This window comes from Lactuca serriola, chromosome 8, assembly GCF_051521515.1.
Source record: "Lactuca serriola cultivar US96UC23 chromosome 8, Lser_US96UC23_V15, whole genome shotgun sequence".
In the NCBI taxonomy this organism is placed as follows: Eukaryota; Viridiplantae; Streptophyta; class Magnoliopsida; order Asterales; family Asteraceae; genus Lactuca; species Lactuca serriola.
In genome coordinates, this window is record NC_136415.1 from 24,996,584 (window position 1) to 25,013,056 (window position 16,473).

General features: G+C 36.7%; 1 pseudogene across 1 annotated transcript; it reads right to left on the bottom strand.

The window, feature by feature from the left end:
• Positions 1 to 6,423: 6,423 nt before the first annotated feature.
• On the bottom strand, positions 6,424 to 7,380 carry LOC145068405 (large ribosomal subunit protein uL29 pseudogene; annotated as a pseudogene). The gene is made up of 3 exons (XR_013688977.1): positions 7,238 to 7,380; positions 6,744 to 6,900; positions 6,424 to 6,625 (listed from the first exon to the last, which is right to left on the bottom strand). The product of XR_013688977.1 is annotated as a large ribosomal subunit protein uL29 pseudogene (transcript).
• Between the last annotated feature and the right edge of the window lie 9,093 nt (positions 7,381 to 16,473).

Below are 16,473 nucleotides of genomic sequence, written 5' to 3' on the forward strand. Positions count from 1 at the left end.
AATTAGTTACAGTGAACATTAGACTAAAATCTAGTGGTAATGATACTAGGTTTTGTCAAAGGAGATTATTTTTAAGAAGCGAAGTGTTGTCTGAATTCAGAGTCACCACCTTAACAGGTGAGTGCATAGTTACTTTCATCTTACACATATAAATGAAGTATTTTATATAAATTGTGTGCTATGTGTGCATATTATCTTAATACTTATTGTCTATGTTGGATGAATGATTTTATACATGTTTTAACTGAGTTAAACTGTATATGTATTTTATATCTACAAATATGTTGGGTAAAACATGGGTAGATGAAATAGTTGTTGTGTGATAAAATGATGAGAGGCCTCGATGTTAACGTTGATCCAGTCATCTAGCGGAGTATAGATGACGACCACAGACTTTTCTAGACAGTCCAATGGAACGCTAGCAGACTCGCAACCTGTAGGTGTTTATTTGAACTCGGTGTTCACCAACAGTACTCCATCCCCCCACATTGTTACCTTATTTGACATAAATTGTTGAGGAACCCCCAAAGCAATGTTGTCACTCCGATGAAAAATCCTTAGGCTACGTCCCTTATATTAGATGTTTATGGACGTAAGGTGAGGATAACGGGAACGGGTAATCGGGTTTGTTTGGTTTGATGAAGTTAATAAATTTATTTATTGTGTGTTGAAAACCCTATGTGCTCACCAGACTCCCAAGCCTGACCCACTCAGTTTCTTGTATTACAGGTAGTGGCACAAGAGCATAGTTGGATGACTTGATGAGGGATAATGGAATATAGGCTTGTAGATATGAATAAATGTTGTAAGGCTTATGTTGTACTGTTTATGCTTTTGATCTGTATCGAACATGACATCCCGATGTTTTAATATAATGAAATACATTTCTTCGGAAATGCATTGATAAATCTTTATCATATTTTTTTTGGGAACAAATTCCGCAACACCTTTCTTTAAAATGTTACTCTGATTTTCAAACAAAGCATAAACAAATCGGTATTTTCTGGCTGTGAAAATGGAAATATCATAGAGTTAATGGGGATGCCAAGAAGAATAACATAGCAATTACACTTTTGTTTCAAGCCACACCCGAGGAGTAGACATTGCTAATAGGAAATCTTGTAACTAGGCCTGTCGAAAAAACCCGAAACCCGTTCTACCTACCCGACCCGTTCCGAATTCGGGTAGAATGGATTGGGTAGAACATGTAATGGGTATTAACATTCGGGTAATAGGTTAACCCGATAATAATATAGGTCGGGTTTTAGGTATGAATATTTATTTTCGGGTATACCCAAATACCCGAATTCGTTTTTTAAATAATATCAAATATACAATGCAGTCACGTACGCACACTTCAAATAAAACAAAATCCTTCGTTTCCTTCATATGAACGACGACTCGACAGTCGATGCAAACTTGCAAAGGGAATACGACGTTGAAACTGAAGTCCTGAACCGTCATCACAATTCTCAGTTTCTCACTATCGCACGGAATGAAATTAAAAAAGTACATAACATATTATAATGATTTGTATTGTTATTATATATGTACTTGTTAATTGTATGAAGTATTTTCCTACCCAATTTTTTTATTAAACCAACCAATATGTAAAAATTAAAAAAAAATATATCAATAAATGTCATTTAAGAAATTTTCGCGTATACCTGATAATTACCTGACCCGAACTTAAACCTAAATACCCGAAACCCGAAAACCCGAATTACAATAGAGGTCGGGTAGCGGGTATTATTTTGTTAAGGAAATACCCGTTCTACCCGACCCGTTCTATCCGAAACCCGAAAATTTTACCCGTTCGACACTCCTACTTGTAACTGCAAAGGAGATGTGGGAGGTTCTCAAAACCCATCATTTGGGTGCGGATCGAATTCGGGAGGCGAGACTTCAAACTCTAATGGGAGAGTTTAAAAATCTGAAGATGAAGGACCAAGAGGTGATAGACAACTTTGCTAATAATTTGCTTGAGTATGTTTCTCGAGCCGCCTCACTAGGATCGGTTATGGAGGAAACAAAATTGGTTAAGAAATTTCTTAATGGGTTACCAAAATGTTTTATTTATATGGTGGCTTTTATAGAACAGATTGTAGACTTGAAGACCATCGGTTATGATGATGTTGTGGGCCGACTCAAAGCTTATGAAGAAAGGATCAAAGTTGAGGATATCCAACCCGAGCAAAATCAGCTTTTGCTTGCAAATTCTGATGAAAAAACAAAAGAAAAAGAGCATATGTGTGAGCATTGTGGTTGTGGAAACTCGAATCGGGAAGACTATGGGCGTGGCCGAGGTGGAGGTCGTGGGTCCGGGAAAAGTCGAGGAGATGGTCGAGTACAACGGGACAAGAGCCACGTGAAGTGTTACAAATGTAATGAGATCGGACATTACATATCAGAGTGTCCATTGTGGGAGAAAAAGAATGAACTCAACTTGACCCGGTGCGAGGATGAGGAATCGGCACTGCTGTGAATGAGCCACCTAATTAAGGGGGTGATTGTTGGGATTAATCAGGTTCAATTCATAGGTTTAAATGCATGGCTTCTTGTTTAATAAGTTTTAAGGTTTTTAGCTAATAGTTTATCATTGGTTTACGTTATTTAAAGTTTGAATAAAGGAAAATGGGTAAAGGGGTTTGACTGTTTCAATGATATGCACGTTGGGGTTTTACATGTTTAGGTTTAGAAGAAGAAGTCATACCATGTACCTTTTCTTTAGGATTAGATTAGTATTTTTCTGCTTTTAGTTTGTTCCCACTGTCCTACGTGATGTATGCATGTAAGCCTATATATAGGCTTTCTTTGATATGAATAGAGTAAGTTTTCTTTTCTGCAAGTTTAAAAGTACACCATTTATACTTCATATAAAAAGGTCTTTTATTCTCTTCTCCAAGTTCAGATATATACAAGTGTTTAGAGTGTGAGATTTGAGGCTCTTTAACCAACAACTAAACCATGCTCCTACTCTGCTCTGATAGTCTTGCTTTGCTATCCAATTAAAACACTCAAGCTTACTCACGATCCACTAACTATCAAAAACAATTGCATCCTAACAAGACGCAAATCGATCCCAACAAGACTTAACTGACCCTATCAGGCCTTTGGGTCGTGACTCCGACTTCCAAGCCCCAACCAGACAAGAAAAGACAAGGAAGCCCTCATCACATCCCTCAACCTGGGCTCCTAACATCCCATAGTCTAAACAACAAGAACGCCCTATAGATTTCTATCGCAACTAGAAACTAATGTAACTCAAGGAAAATCCAACAACTAACGATGGTATTGATGCGAAATCGGAAGATTCAACAGTTGCGAAGAAGTCTTGAACTTGGAGAATTCGACTGAGAACTGAACCTTGGCATAAGTTCTTCCTGTTGCGAGGTTCCACTCTCCCCCACTTGGAATACGCTAGAATCTGACAACTTCATAGTCCTTTGATAACCAGACCAGCTTGAACTCTACTGGTTGATCCTAACTACTGGTATCCAGGTACACATGATAATTTGAACCACACAACATTCACAAATTCCAACACACATGTAACCAAGAGCAACTATAATTAATCCATTAATAATAAGAAATCTATTTTAAACAAAGATAAATAAGATAATTCCATTCAACCGATCATCAAAGATTACAACTGAGCTTCGAAACATAAAGAGAAATTACAGATGAATATCAACACTGCAACAATCGACTAAATAAAAGAACTAATAACTTAAACCTCAGTCTCCGGGGATCCGGCTGTCCCACGATGACCTTCGGGAAACTGCCAAGCTAGGGGTGTAGGGTTTAGCACCTCACCAAAAACAAGAAAGGGGCAACGAGCTCTGATGTGGTCCTCGTGTCTTCAATGGAAGCAAACTCACGAACTCCGCCTGTAATCTCTACCAAAATGACCCTCATCGCCACACCCGCGACATACAAAAGATCGAAACCTCCAATTATGAAACTTTCCACACTTGCCACACTCGGATCTCCTCCTCTCAGATGATCCTAAACCCGGGTCGGCGGACTTGAACCGCTTGGTCGCCGGCTGATACTATCCTGAAGTTGTCCCTTCCTCCTTCTGTTGAACCTCCAACTCAATCTCCCTCCTCCTGGAGCTTGACTGCATCTCAGTCAAGGTCTGATACTGTTGAGTCGATACAAACTCTTGAATCTTTTTCTTGAGCATACTCAAGCACACTCTAGGCGGAAAAGAGCTCTCTCCATAAACATCCTGGTGACTCCGTCACCAACTCAGTCGTTTGCTTGAGCGACAGGTACTCCTGCTCCAGTCGCTCCCGCTCCACAAAAGGAACATACTCTGCTCGGAACATATCCAAAAACTGCTCCTAAGCTCCCACTAATCCTTCACACCCCAGTAAAGAAGATTAAGCGCAAACTTCACCTTCTGGATATCAGGACACAAACATGTGAAAAATACATCCCTCCATATCAAAAATCCATATTAAAGTGATAATTAGGTCCCTGTTGCTTCTGAACTCCGGGGGATTCGTATAAATGAACTTCTGGTACTGCATTATCTCACCTATCTGAGATCCTGCAATAGCTACGACAGCAGCTACCTGCATGACGACGACATAGCACCGATCAAACTCCTCGATCAACACAGTCTTGACCAACCCAAACAACTCAAGAATAGCCTTTCTGATTTCCAAGGCCACTTCGATGACAATGATCCTGCGAATCTCCTCCTCCTCCAAACCTGCTCTCACAGTGCCACTATCACCTGATCCTAAGCCTACAATATCATGGAAAGATCAGACATCAAAACACAACACTCGGCACACTAGGCCACTCCTAGGCGTGCTAACACCTACATTCTTCTATGAGCTACAACTAACATCCTAGGATTATCATCGCTCCTGCATTACTGGTTGCTTTTGTGTATGCTTTTTGTACTGAATACGGGGTCAGATAGACTGTAGAATAATCAACTCTTCCCCAAGTCCACAACCCAACAAGGAACATAAAGTAAGAGTAAGTCGATCATTCTAAGGCTATTTAATCACCACCATATACAACTAATCAACATACACGTAACAATCAAACAATCAAGTAACATATAACAAGCAACTCCCTATACCAAAAGGCATCACAAAAACCGGGCATTACTATCCAATAGTTCCTAAAAGAACCTTATCCACTAGCATGCTCTTCTAACAATCCACATATCAAAAAAAAAATCAAAACTCAACACATATAACAAGTATGAGTATTTTGGAACCACTCTCATGTTCGAGCTATGACACTAAAAGAACCTAAAAGAACCTTATCCACCGCATCTTCCTGTAAAACAAAAGTTAAGTCAAGGTCCAAGGTCTCGATCCCAAAGACAACAATCAAACAAGAACACAACAATAGACTGAGCCCATGTCCCTAACGCAACCCTTTTATTTATAAATTCATTTTCAAAAACGTTTTGTGTAAATTGTTGGATCCTAGTTTAATTGAGTCGCAGGTAAGGAGAATGATTTTTGGGGGAGAGATGAAGGAAATCGAAAGAACACACTTATAGATTTCATTAAAGTCAAGGATAAACAATCACACTTATGGATTTCATTAAAGTCAAGGATATACGATTTACCCCTTTAAAAAACTTGAAATGGACCTTTTTATAAACTCCACCTATTCTCTAAAAAGCCAGAAAACAACTTCAAAGGACGTGTTTGGCACAGAGCTTTTGAAAGCGTTTGGGAGCTTTTAGCTTTTGACAAAACGCTCTATTTTAACAAAAAGTTTTTGTTTGGCAATACGAACGTTTAGCGTTTAGTTTAAACAAAACGATTCAAATCTAAAAGCTACTTCATGTAGCGTTTAACAAAACACTACTGAGCTTTTGAAATCAATTTTCATAATTACCCTTAAAAATGTATTTATATATTTATTTATTTTTAATCGGTTGTCATTTTATGTAATTTTATATATTTCAAAAACTTTCAGCTACTTTTGCCAAACACTCATATAACAAATAAAAGCTACAGCTTCCCGCTACCAGCTTCCCGCTACCAGCTACCCGCTACACGCTACCAGCTTTCAGCTAACAGTTATTTTTGTCAAACACGCCCAAAGACCTTTTAAACTTAAATGTTACGTAGGTTTATGTTAAGTTATCTATTTTTGTCAAACACGCCCAAAGACCTTTTAAACTTAAATGTTACGTAGGTATATGTTAATTTATCTACGCTATATTTAATGTTAAGTTTACCGATAGATTGGATACACTTAACAACAATTTTAGCATAACATTTAAGTTTTAGTGCGAGTCTGTAGAAGCTTTTAAACCCAAATAAAATCCACAAAACCTACAACAATTTCTACAATTTCTAATATGAATGCATAAAAAAATTAATAACAATGTCAATGTAAGGTAGCAAAATAGGATAAAAAACGAAGCCAGGAAGATTTGAGAAAGCAACATTATAATTTCAATATCAAAAGCAACTCCAAAAATCAATCACTTCACCAAAACATCAAATTTATGTAAATTGAGTTTAACATCAAAACTTAAAAACTCATCCTACATGGGTGATTATCTCTACCCTTAGACCTTAATAGCGTATTTCCTCAATGGAAAGTAGTTCTCCTTTTTCCTCTCCCTTTCAGTCTTCAAAGAAACGTGAATTAATCAAAGGGTAAACATTACAACATGTTTATAATATGAATTACAAAGCAATTTTTTTGTATGATCACAATTTCATAACAGAAAAGCCACAGAATGATACCTGATGCTTGGTTAAACGCCTGCGAATGGCTCTGGTTTTCTTAGGGCGCAAATCAAGAGGCAAGTATTTCTTGTTATTGTAGGCTTCCCTGAATTTTGCTTTCTGTGTCTGTGAAATAACAGTCAGCACCTGTGCAATTGATGTCCTCACCACTTTTCTGCAACCATGATTATATAAAATCATCAAGAACAAAGAATATATTGAATCTAATACCAAACACCATAAGTTCAAATTGAACATACTTTAATAGAAAATAACGAAAAGCAGATAGTTGAAACTTAAGAAGCAATTCATAACTTACTAAGAACCGATTTAAAATCCCTGAATGGAGAAAGGTCTGAGTTTAATTGATCATTTATTCTATTCTGATATCGAGTTTTTTTAAGATGCGTATCCAAACTCATATCCAGATGATATTCATTCAACATTGATACAAAGGAGTTACATGTAGACAGAGTCAGTGTAAGTGAGAAAAGTCAGAAGGGATAAATTACATTTTGGAGAGCTTGTTGGGAGCACCGCCGGTGACTTTGGCGACACGGAGAAGAGCGAGCTCAGCCTTAAGATCCTTCAACTGAGCAAACAAATCAGCCTTCGTTTTGTACCTCAACTCATGAACTTTGATCCGAGCTGCGCTTCACGTAACAAATGATGAAGGACGAAGAAGGATTGTGTAACGAGGCTTTTGTATATATTACAAGTATGGGCCCAAACCCTTTTGTCTGTTCTAGCGTAAACTAAAAGCCCATTTCGACCCCCTTAAAGCCCATTTCGGCCCCGTAAGAACATCTTCTCTTCTCTTCTGCCCTAATAAATTTTAGGCTAATAAATAAGAATCTTTTTTGTTATTTGTCCTATTCTTATAAGTTTTAACATATGTAATTTTTTGATAATTTTAAATTAAATTTTATCCACATGTCATATTTTGGTATTTTTCACTTTAGACGTAGAGCTGACATGGCTGCCACATCATCTTGTTATATTAATCTGAAAAATAAATGCGGCATGGAAGGAAAAATACATTCGAACTTGAGAACTTAGACACAAAGATGCAAAGCCTTAACCACCGATATAAAAGTTCTCCGACATTTTGTTTTCTAATTCAAACTATTCTACTCTTAATACTAAACTCTAACAAAATTTAACTTTTAGCTATTCTAATAATTACGTACATAAATATATTAAAAGAGTTTTCGACGTTAATATTATCATACCTCATTTCAGTTTGTGTTAAGTTTCTAAAAAAGATTACTAATTTTCTCAAATAGATTCGTTTTTCTCTTAATTTTATTTTAGTTTTTTTGTTTTTATAAATTTTGATTACTTATATCATTTATATATATAGTTCGATTATTTTAAAAAAGTTTAGAATACGCATCTTAGGCTAAAGGGTATGATGATGTTTTTGTCAATAGTAAAAAAGTGACACATAAGCGACACATAAGTTTTTATAATTTTTGTCATACTTTGTCTATGAATGAGTAGTGGTGGTTTTTTACCTATGGTATATACAGTGGTATTTATGCTAAAAAGAAAAAAGAAAGAAAATTACAAGGACCAATCAAGAAACAGAAAAAAAAAAAAAAAGGTCTACCATTGAGATCTGTTATCGGTGGAAGTTCACCTTTGAGATTTACCACCAGCAAAAAAAAAAGGTTAAGGTGTGGTGTTCACCATCGGTAAAAGTGTCACAGAGCCTTTTACTGATGACAAAACTCTCTCACATCGTTTAGCCTTATAGCATTAGTTATTTATTTGTGTCTATGTTAGTTTGTTGTATTTAATTCTTATCTTATGTACCCTAATAAATAAATATAGTTTACATGAAATGTCAACTTTTTTTTTTTAGTTAGACACATGTCATTGTTTAAGAATTTTAGAATTTTATTTCACTTGCCATTTTGTTGTTTTTTTTATTATTTTTTATTCAAACCTCTCTAATTAAATGTCATCTCATATTAATTAGTTTTATTAATATATTACTTAATGTGTATTAATGTAGATGGTAAGATTCTACTTATAAATTTTTATATTTTAGGTTTGAAACAAAAAAGAAAAAAAAGTTCTTTAAAATACATATTTAAACTATAAAAAAGAAAATATTGTCGATTTTGAAATCAGAACTCTTAAATAAACGAATAATTAAATTTCTAAAGTTGAAAAATATTATTATTATTATTATTGAAGTTTGAATCGAAACTTGCCAGTCGCAATCGTGAACTCAAACATCTTTAATGATATTTTGTAAATAAAACCATCTAATTTTATTTCTAATAATATTTTTTAAAACAATGATTATATATATATATATATATATATATATATATATATATATATATATATATATATATATATATATATATATATATATATATATATATATATCATTTTAACATTAACTCGTTTCTATAAAGGTTATATTGACAAGTAATGACTTGCATCCATAAATATGTGGTTTATTAAAATTTAGTGTATATATATAAATATAAATTTGAATTACGTCTCTATTAGCATATTTTCTTTTTTTAATATTTATATTATTAATTATTATTATTCTTAATTTTTAGTTATTCAATAAATTTAATATCAACAAAACATAATATGTTATTTTTATAAATTTATAAATTTATAAATTTTGATTATATATAATGATATTCTGGTTGAATCAATATAAATTAAACATTTATATAATGTTAGTTTTAAAACTAAAAAATAACTACTCGATTAAGAAGCATGAGAATGTGACTCTACTTTAAAAACTATATTATAGCTACTATAAAGATGTGAAATGGAATATGTTAAAGTGTAATGTAATTATGAAGCTTTCTCTCAATATCCAAGTTGCTTAAATTTGTGAAAAATCTTAGTATATATGTTGATTTTTGAAGGCTTTTAGATATGTTTACGACTCCTGGATGGTTTTGGTGAATTCTGAACAATTCATGGGTCTTGGTGGTTGATTTATTAATGTTTAAGTATTTTCTTGGTGCTAGGATGTTGTACTATTACACGTTAGCATGGTGACTTGAATTAATCATAAGTTGTTTCAACAAGTGATGTGAGTTCCTTGATTTTTAGCTACATAAAATTTGTCCTCTTTTGTTGAATTGTATTAAAGTATATAAAGATCATTATGATCAAGTAACGACTTGTGAATATGAATTACTCTATAAACTGTATAGATTGAATTACTTATTTATTCATCATTTCGTTTGTATTTATTTTAAAATTTTAATCAACCCGTGTAATACACGGGTCTCACACCTAGTATATATTAACTGTATGTCATAATATCATAATTCATAATATCATAATACGTATATTCATTATGATTTCAAAAATGGACGTAATAATAAATGAAGATTTATTTTGCCAACATGTCAAGCTTTCATGTGTTTTGACACTTGTGATTTTGTGAAAATTTTAAAATAAATAATATCCACATGTTCTTAGGCTTTTCAAATTTTAAAATTAAAAAGTCACATAATATTTATATATGGTAAGTATTAAACGTTATAAATATGATACTAAATTACAATTAATACGTTTATTTATTTCTTATTTTAAAATTTTATTTTAAAAAATATTTATTGTTTACACTTTAATATTTAATTTTTTTTAATCAACCCGTGTAATCAGGGGCGGTCCTAACTAGGTGCCCGGTGTGGCACCGGCAACACCTAGCTTCCGCGCACGTAGTAGAAGCTCTTGATTGAGACTGGTATGAGGTCGATTGGAAATGAGTGATCGTCTGACGTGAGGGTACAACCTATGTAGATTTCGTTAGAGCTTTCAGTCTTTCCGTTAACCATTTCTACGACGAATGTTTCCTTTAGTGGTTGCGGGGATTGTTTAAGCAAGTGTTTAAAGTTTTGGTTTATGAAGCTTCTTTCTGCACCGCTATCGAATAAGACACATGCATAAGAGTTGTTGAGAAGAAACGTACCGGTGACTACTGCGGGATCTGCTACTGCTTCGTTGTGGCTAATAGCAAGTAGTCTTCCTGTTCCTCCCGCATTCCCAGCCTTCAGACAGTTTTTCTTGAAGTGGCCAGCTTCACCGCAGCCATAACAACTCCCGAGCCGGGAACTTGCGAGATAGGTTTGGGTGGGGCCCTGCAAAATCGGACAGTATGGCCCTTCCGGCCGCAGTTGGAACACTGCAATTCACGGCAGGGGCCGTTGTGGTGGTAAGGGCACTTGGGACATTTGGGCAGATTCCCAACATAAACTTTTGTCGGTGCAGGAGTGGCTGGAGTAGTGGCAGCATGGACCGCCACAATTTGCTGGTCCTTGAAGGAGTTTTGAGTTTTATTGCCTTTCTTCTTATCCCAACGCTTTCTCTTTCTGTCAGCTGAATCGGGTGGTACAGTGGCAGTTGTGGTTGCTGTTGCTGGAGTGGAAGAGACTTCATGATTGATTAGGCTCTGGGCCAATTCCTTGGCGCTGTCGAAGGTGGTAGGGCGTGAGGCTAGAACATTTCCTCGATACGGGGGCATTAAACCCCAAATGTATCGTTCAATCTTCTTGCTTTCAGACGGGATCATATTGGGACACATAGCCGCCAAGTCGCAGAACCTGGCCGTGTAAGCTATTATGTCGGTCCCTTTCATCTTGAGGTTCCAGAGTTCCTCCTTAAGTTTCTGAATTTTGCCCCTAGGGCAGTACTCCCTTCTCATGAGATCTTTCAGAGTGTCCCAACCCATGGCATTGGCTGTTACCAAGGAGAGTGCACTGACATGGCCGTTCCACCATGTCAAGGCCCTGTTGGTGAGGGTGGCAGTAGTGAACTTGATTTTGCTCTCTTCGGGACAAGAGCACATTTCAAAGACAGCTTCGGTTCTTTCGAGCCACTGGGACAATGCTAGAATTCCTCCGGTACCATCGAAGAAGGTAGGTTTGCAGTTCATGAAGTCCTTATAAGTGCATCCCTACACCCTTTGATGAACTTCACCAAATCTAGAGTTGCCACCGCTCGCATCACCCGAGTTCATTTGAGCCATGGCTGCTGTCACAGCTGCAGTTATAGCCGTTTGAAACAGCACTGGATCGAACTACGGAGGAGGAGGTGGCGGTGGAGGGGTTTGGGTTGCTGGTCTTCCTCTGTTTGGACGCTTACGCGGAGGCATCTTTCACTGGAAGATCATAGAAATGATAGCAATAGTAAGAGTCTATTGTGAATAGGAATAGAGTGTTTCATGGATTAAATCAATATAATCCAAAGATCAGAATGAGGGTCATAGCAATAGAGTAATTAGCTGCCAAATTTACTAGTATTAATGATGTGATACAAGTTCATGAAAAGTGACCTAACAGTAGGTCTTGCATCAAACCAAAAGGAAAAATGTTGGCAGTCTAAAGGCCTAATTAGAGTACTTTCAAAGCTAGGATTGTTTACAGACAGGTGCTCTATTGAGCATATAAAGGAATGGCTAGTCCTTAAACAAAAGAGTGAGACGATTAAACATCTTCTACGGGTGACGGGCACTCGTTGGGCGAACCCTCAGATCAGCTAGTTGACGCATGACTTCCTGAAGATGTCGTTCATGAGTCCTTTGACGTGCTCGGAGTTCCCTAACTTCGGCTCGGGATGCAGCTAGTTGTTGCTGCAGAGCCTCGTTGGTCCTCCTTGTCCTATCCATGGCTTCCTCAAGTTGGCGGATGCGAACAGTGTTGAGATTCGAATTGGCATCCACTTCTACAACTCGACCAATGGCTGCTTGACCCTGCTCGATGTTCCTAGCAATCCTTCGGACCATGATGGGCAGAACTCGGTCCACTGATCCTCCTTCGCTTATGTTGTAGAAACTTCGGTCTCCATTGAAAGGTAAAGGATGACCCTGCTCCTCGCTCCATCGGTTCAAGGTTATTTCCCACATGGGAGTGGGACCTTGAAATTCCGGACGGGGATTGAGATTTGGAGTTTCAGAGGGTAGGTTGTTAACTTCTGGTTCGGAGCTGGAGTTATCCGAGAAGCCTTCGGCATGATGATCATCCAAAGGGATCGAGTGATCATCGTCCAATTCCTCATCGAGCCATCCTGCATTGCCCTGGTTTGGATAGTACGGATCGCCGGGATGGTGGAAGCCAACCATGATATCTATGCGAGAAAGGGGGAATAGAAAGGTTAATAGAAACACTAATCTAGGATACTTATAAGATGAATCGTTATTAGTTGACCCAATACTTGCGTAGTGCATACCAATTATATGTAACCGAAGCAAGATAGTCCTTCGAATAAGCAACCCTAACTTCAGACCCCCAATCAAACAAGAACAGGGAATGAAGCAAAGGCCACAGATTCTGAGTCTATAGCGCCCTAGTCACATGTAACCGTGGTGTATCCACTTAACAACTATTGTCCTACCAGTAACGACCCTTTTTGTTCTCACATATGTATATTTTAGAGGCACAGAATACTCCTATAGTATTCTTATACTAACGTTATTGTGGTAGTATTGGTAAGTTTTAGACTTGTCGCAACACCACAATCAATCTTAGGCACATGCTAGTCACTCCTAGGAAAATGTAGTTGATCAGGCTACATCCCCCCAGATGTGACCATATGTCTCTAAGCCCAATTGTGCTATTCAACAGTCTTAATACTTTTGTTCTGTTCTAGTGCGATATTGGCTTCTATATTTTATAGGGATGTATATATATATATATATATATATATATATATATATATATATATATATATATACTTAGTTAGATATTTTAGTACTTAAAAGTATATATTCTTGGTCAGAGTGTTTTAGTCCCGAAGTGTTTATAGTTAGTATATCTTTTATAGGTTGATATACTTGATTCACTATAAACAATGCTCTGATACCAATCTGTCACACCCAAAAACCGATAACGGTGGAATACGTTTCGAGGTAGAGGACGTCATGTACAGTATCATCACAATTGCATAATAGTAAAAACAAGAAACAAACAACCATTTCATTAACATAGTGAGTTTAATTACAAGTGTGTTCTGTAAAGTTTCAATAGACACCAAAAGTATGACAAAAATAAGAGATGGATCCTGTATGCTCCATCTTCTCCAAAATGTTGCACCTGTACCTGTCTATTTTTGACCTGAGGATACAAGTTATTTTGAAAGCGAGTATCAGCATAAAGCTGGTGAGTTCATAAGAATTTAGTGTGGTTAATGTATAAAATGTATTAGAACATATAGTATGAAAGGTTGCGATTTACAATTATAAGAAGTAGAAAACCCTAGAAAATCCTATATTTTCCAGAAGGTACATCGTAAGTGAAAAACTCTAAGATGCATGTAAGTTTTATCGTTGAAAACTATTTGTTGTAAAAGTGTAGTACTAAATCTCCAGTATGTAGTGTAGATAGAGGAAAAGTTATGCCTGTTGACAGCAATAGTGGTGCGAACTCTCATTAGTAATAGATACTTATTTACTTTGGGATATTAACTTAGACTTTAGTCTTAGTATTTTAGTGTGGATATAGTGGATTCCTTTTGTGTGACCAATTGTTTGAACAATAGATGATCCCATGACCTTCCCGGTCATACATAGTGTAGTGAAGTAGTGCCATCCCTGGCCCGGCTCGGCTCAGACTGAGGTTAACAATCGGGATGTAATAGTGTCTGCCCCGTATAGATCTATACATGTAGCGTCGCCTTCCTTCCGGAAAGCTCTGGTCACAGTATGTAGCGCGTAGAGTATCTTTGTAGAGAGTTAGTGTGTTATCTTCCGGATTAGTGCTTTCTCTTGTAATATAGTGTAGTAGTCTTTTGTATAGTTCATAGTGTGTCCTCTTATTCGTGTATCGTTTTGTAATAGTATGAATTATAGTATGTATAGTAGTAGCGGTAACGAGTAGTAGTGGCCTTAACTATACCTATTATAGTTAACATAGTGTGTATGGTTCTTGGCAATTAAGTAATATAGGCATCGAATGAGATGAAAATGCTCGTATCTAACACCAATATACATGATATATAACTAAGAATTCAACGACAGTCGGACGGATAACAAATACCCTAAGCCCACATCAAACAAGAACAGGAAATAAGGCGAGCTATCGGTCCTAAGTCCTTCAAGTCTTACTTTATATAAACATATTAATGTAGATACATTTTATAAGAAAAGTAATTTAATAAAAATCTTGACAAAAGAAAGCATTTAGAATAATAGTTTATTTTCCAAAGTAGTTTTGAAAGCGTAAAGTTCTTTTATAAAGCATAGTGATAAATCACATGTGATTTGAACTACGGATAGTAAATCACATGTGATTGATTTCTATAAAAATGTATATTTGACTTGTATCCCCCCCCCTAAAACATATGAAAACATTAGGAAGGTTCATTAAGGGGTATGAACTCACCGTTTACTGTAGGGTTCAAGTTTGTGATTCGTATAAGTGTTGAGTGTCAACGGATGTTCTGAACGCAAGTAGCCCCTATTAATCATACGGTGACACATATATAAGTTAGGTCTAAGGTGTTTTCATGACTAAACATGAGGGGAAATCCTTTCTAAGGGTATGGAATCACTAAGACTAAGTGTCCCATGTTCTATACCCAATGATCTATGCAAGTTTAAGGCCAAATATGAGTATTAGGGTGTGTGTATGGCCATAAAGGTTAGTGTGTGGCTGGGGTATGCGGCCAGACTTATGAGTGAGGCTTCACACTAGAGTGTGCGGCCGTACAGGGTGTGTTTGCGGCCGTACACAGGGGTGTGCGGCCGCACACTCCTTGTTCGAGTCCCATGTGTCGATTATGTGGCCTTACTCTCACTTTGGAGGGTATTATGAGTGTGTGCGGCCACCGGATGAAGGTGTGTGGCCGCACTCCTTCATAGGATGAAGAACATGAAGAACATTATGAGTTTGAGGCTTGGATTCAAGTGTTTCACCTCTATGACAAGTAAAATGATGGTGTTCTTCACGTTTTGGGAGTCTTCTAGGTGTTCTTGGGTGGTTTTCTAGAGAGAGAAAGGATGCAGCCAAAAGTGAATGGAAGGGGGTCCTCTACTTTATATAGGGTTAAGTGTGAGGCTGGAGGGGTTTGCTGCTGGGTGTGCGGCTGGCTTGGCCGCACACACTAGTGTGCGGCCGCACACACCTCTCTTGGTGTGTTTGGCTGGATTTTGTGATGCAACACCCTTCCTAATCCTTCCTAAAGTCCATATCTATGATATACTAAGCCTGAAACACTAGCGCGGGCTCAATACACTATTAAAAGATGCTAAATTCAAGTGAATTATAGATATATGGATCGATTGCTCAGTGTAAAAGTATCAGGTTGTCACACAATGTTTTAATCAATTATTGTCTAATAGTCCAATTGCCCAAAGCCCAAAATAAAACTTAATTGGATAAATTAGCAATCTGGCTAATTGCTTGTAAAAAAAATAGCTCAATCCTAATTAATTGAGTATTATCGGTTGAAAAAAAAACAAGATTACATAATCGAAATTAGACTACTCGACTTCCTGATTTACGTCCAAAAATCCTTCGACCAATCGACCATTCGACCTTCGATCGTGCCTTGGCAGACTCGTGACCTCACAATCGTTCATCCTTGATTGATTTCATTGTTGGATCGATCACAATCCTTGATCGATTTCAACAATTCTCTTGAAGACTTGAAGCAAGTATCAACCCTTTTCTGTCTTTTTTCAATTTCTACTATTTTGGTTTATTGGTTAACAAATAACAAAACCTACTTCAAAGTTCAAACTTCAAAGCCCTACACAACA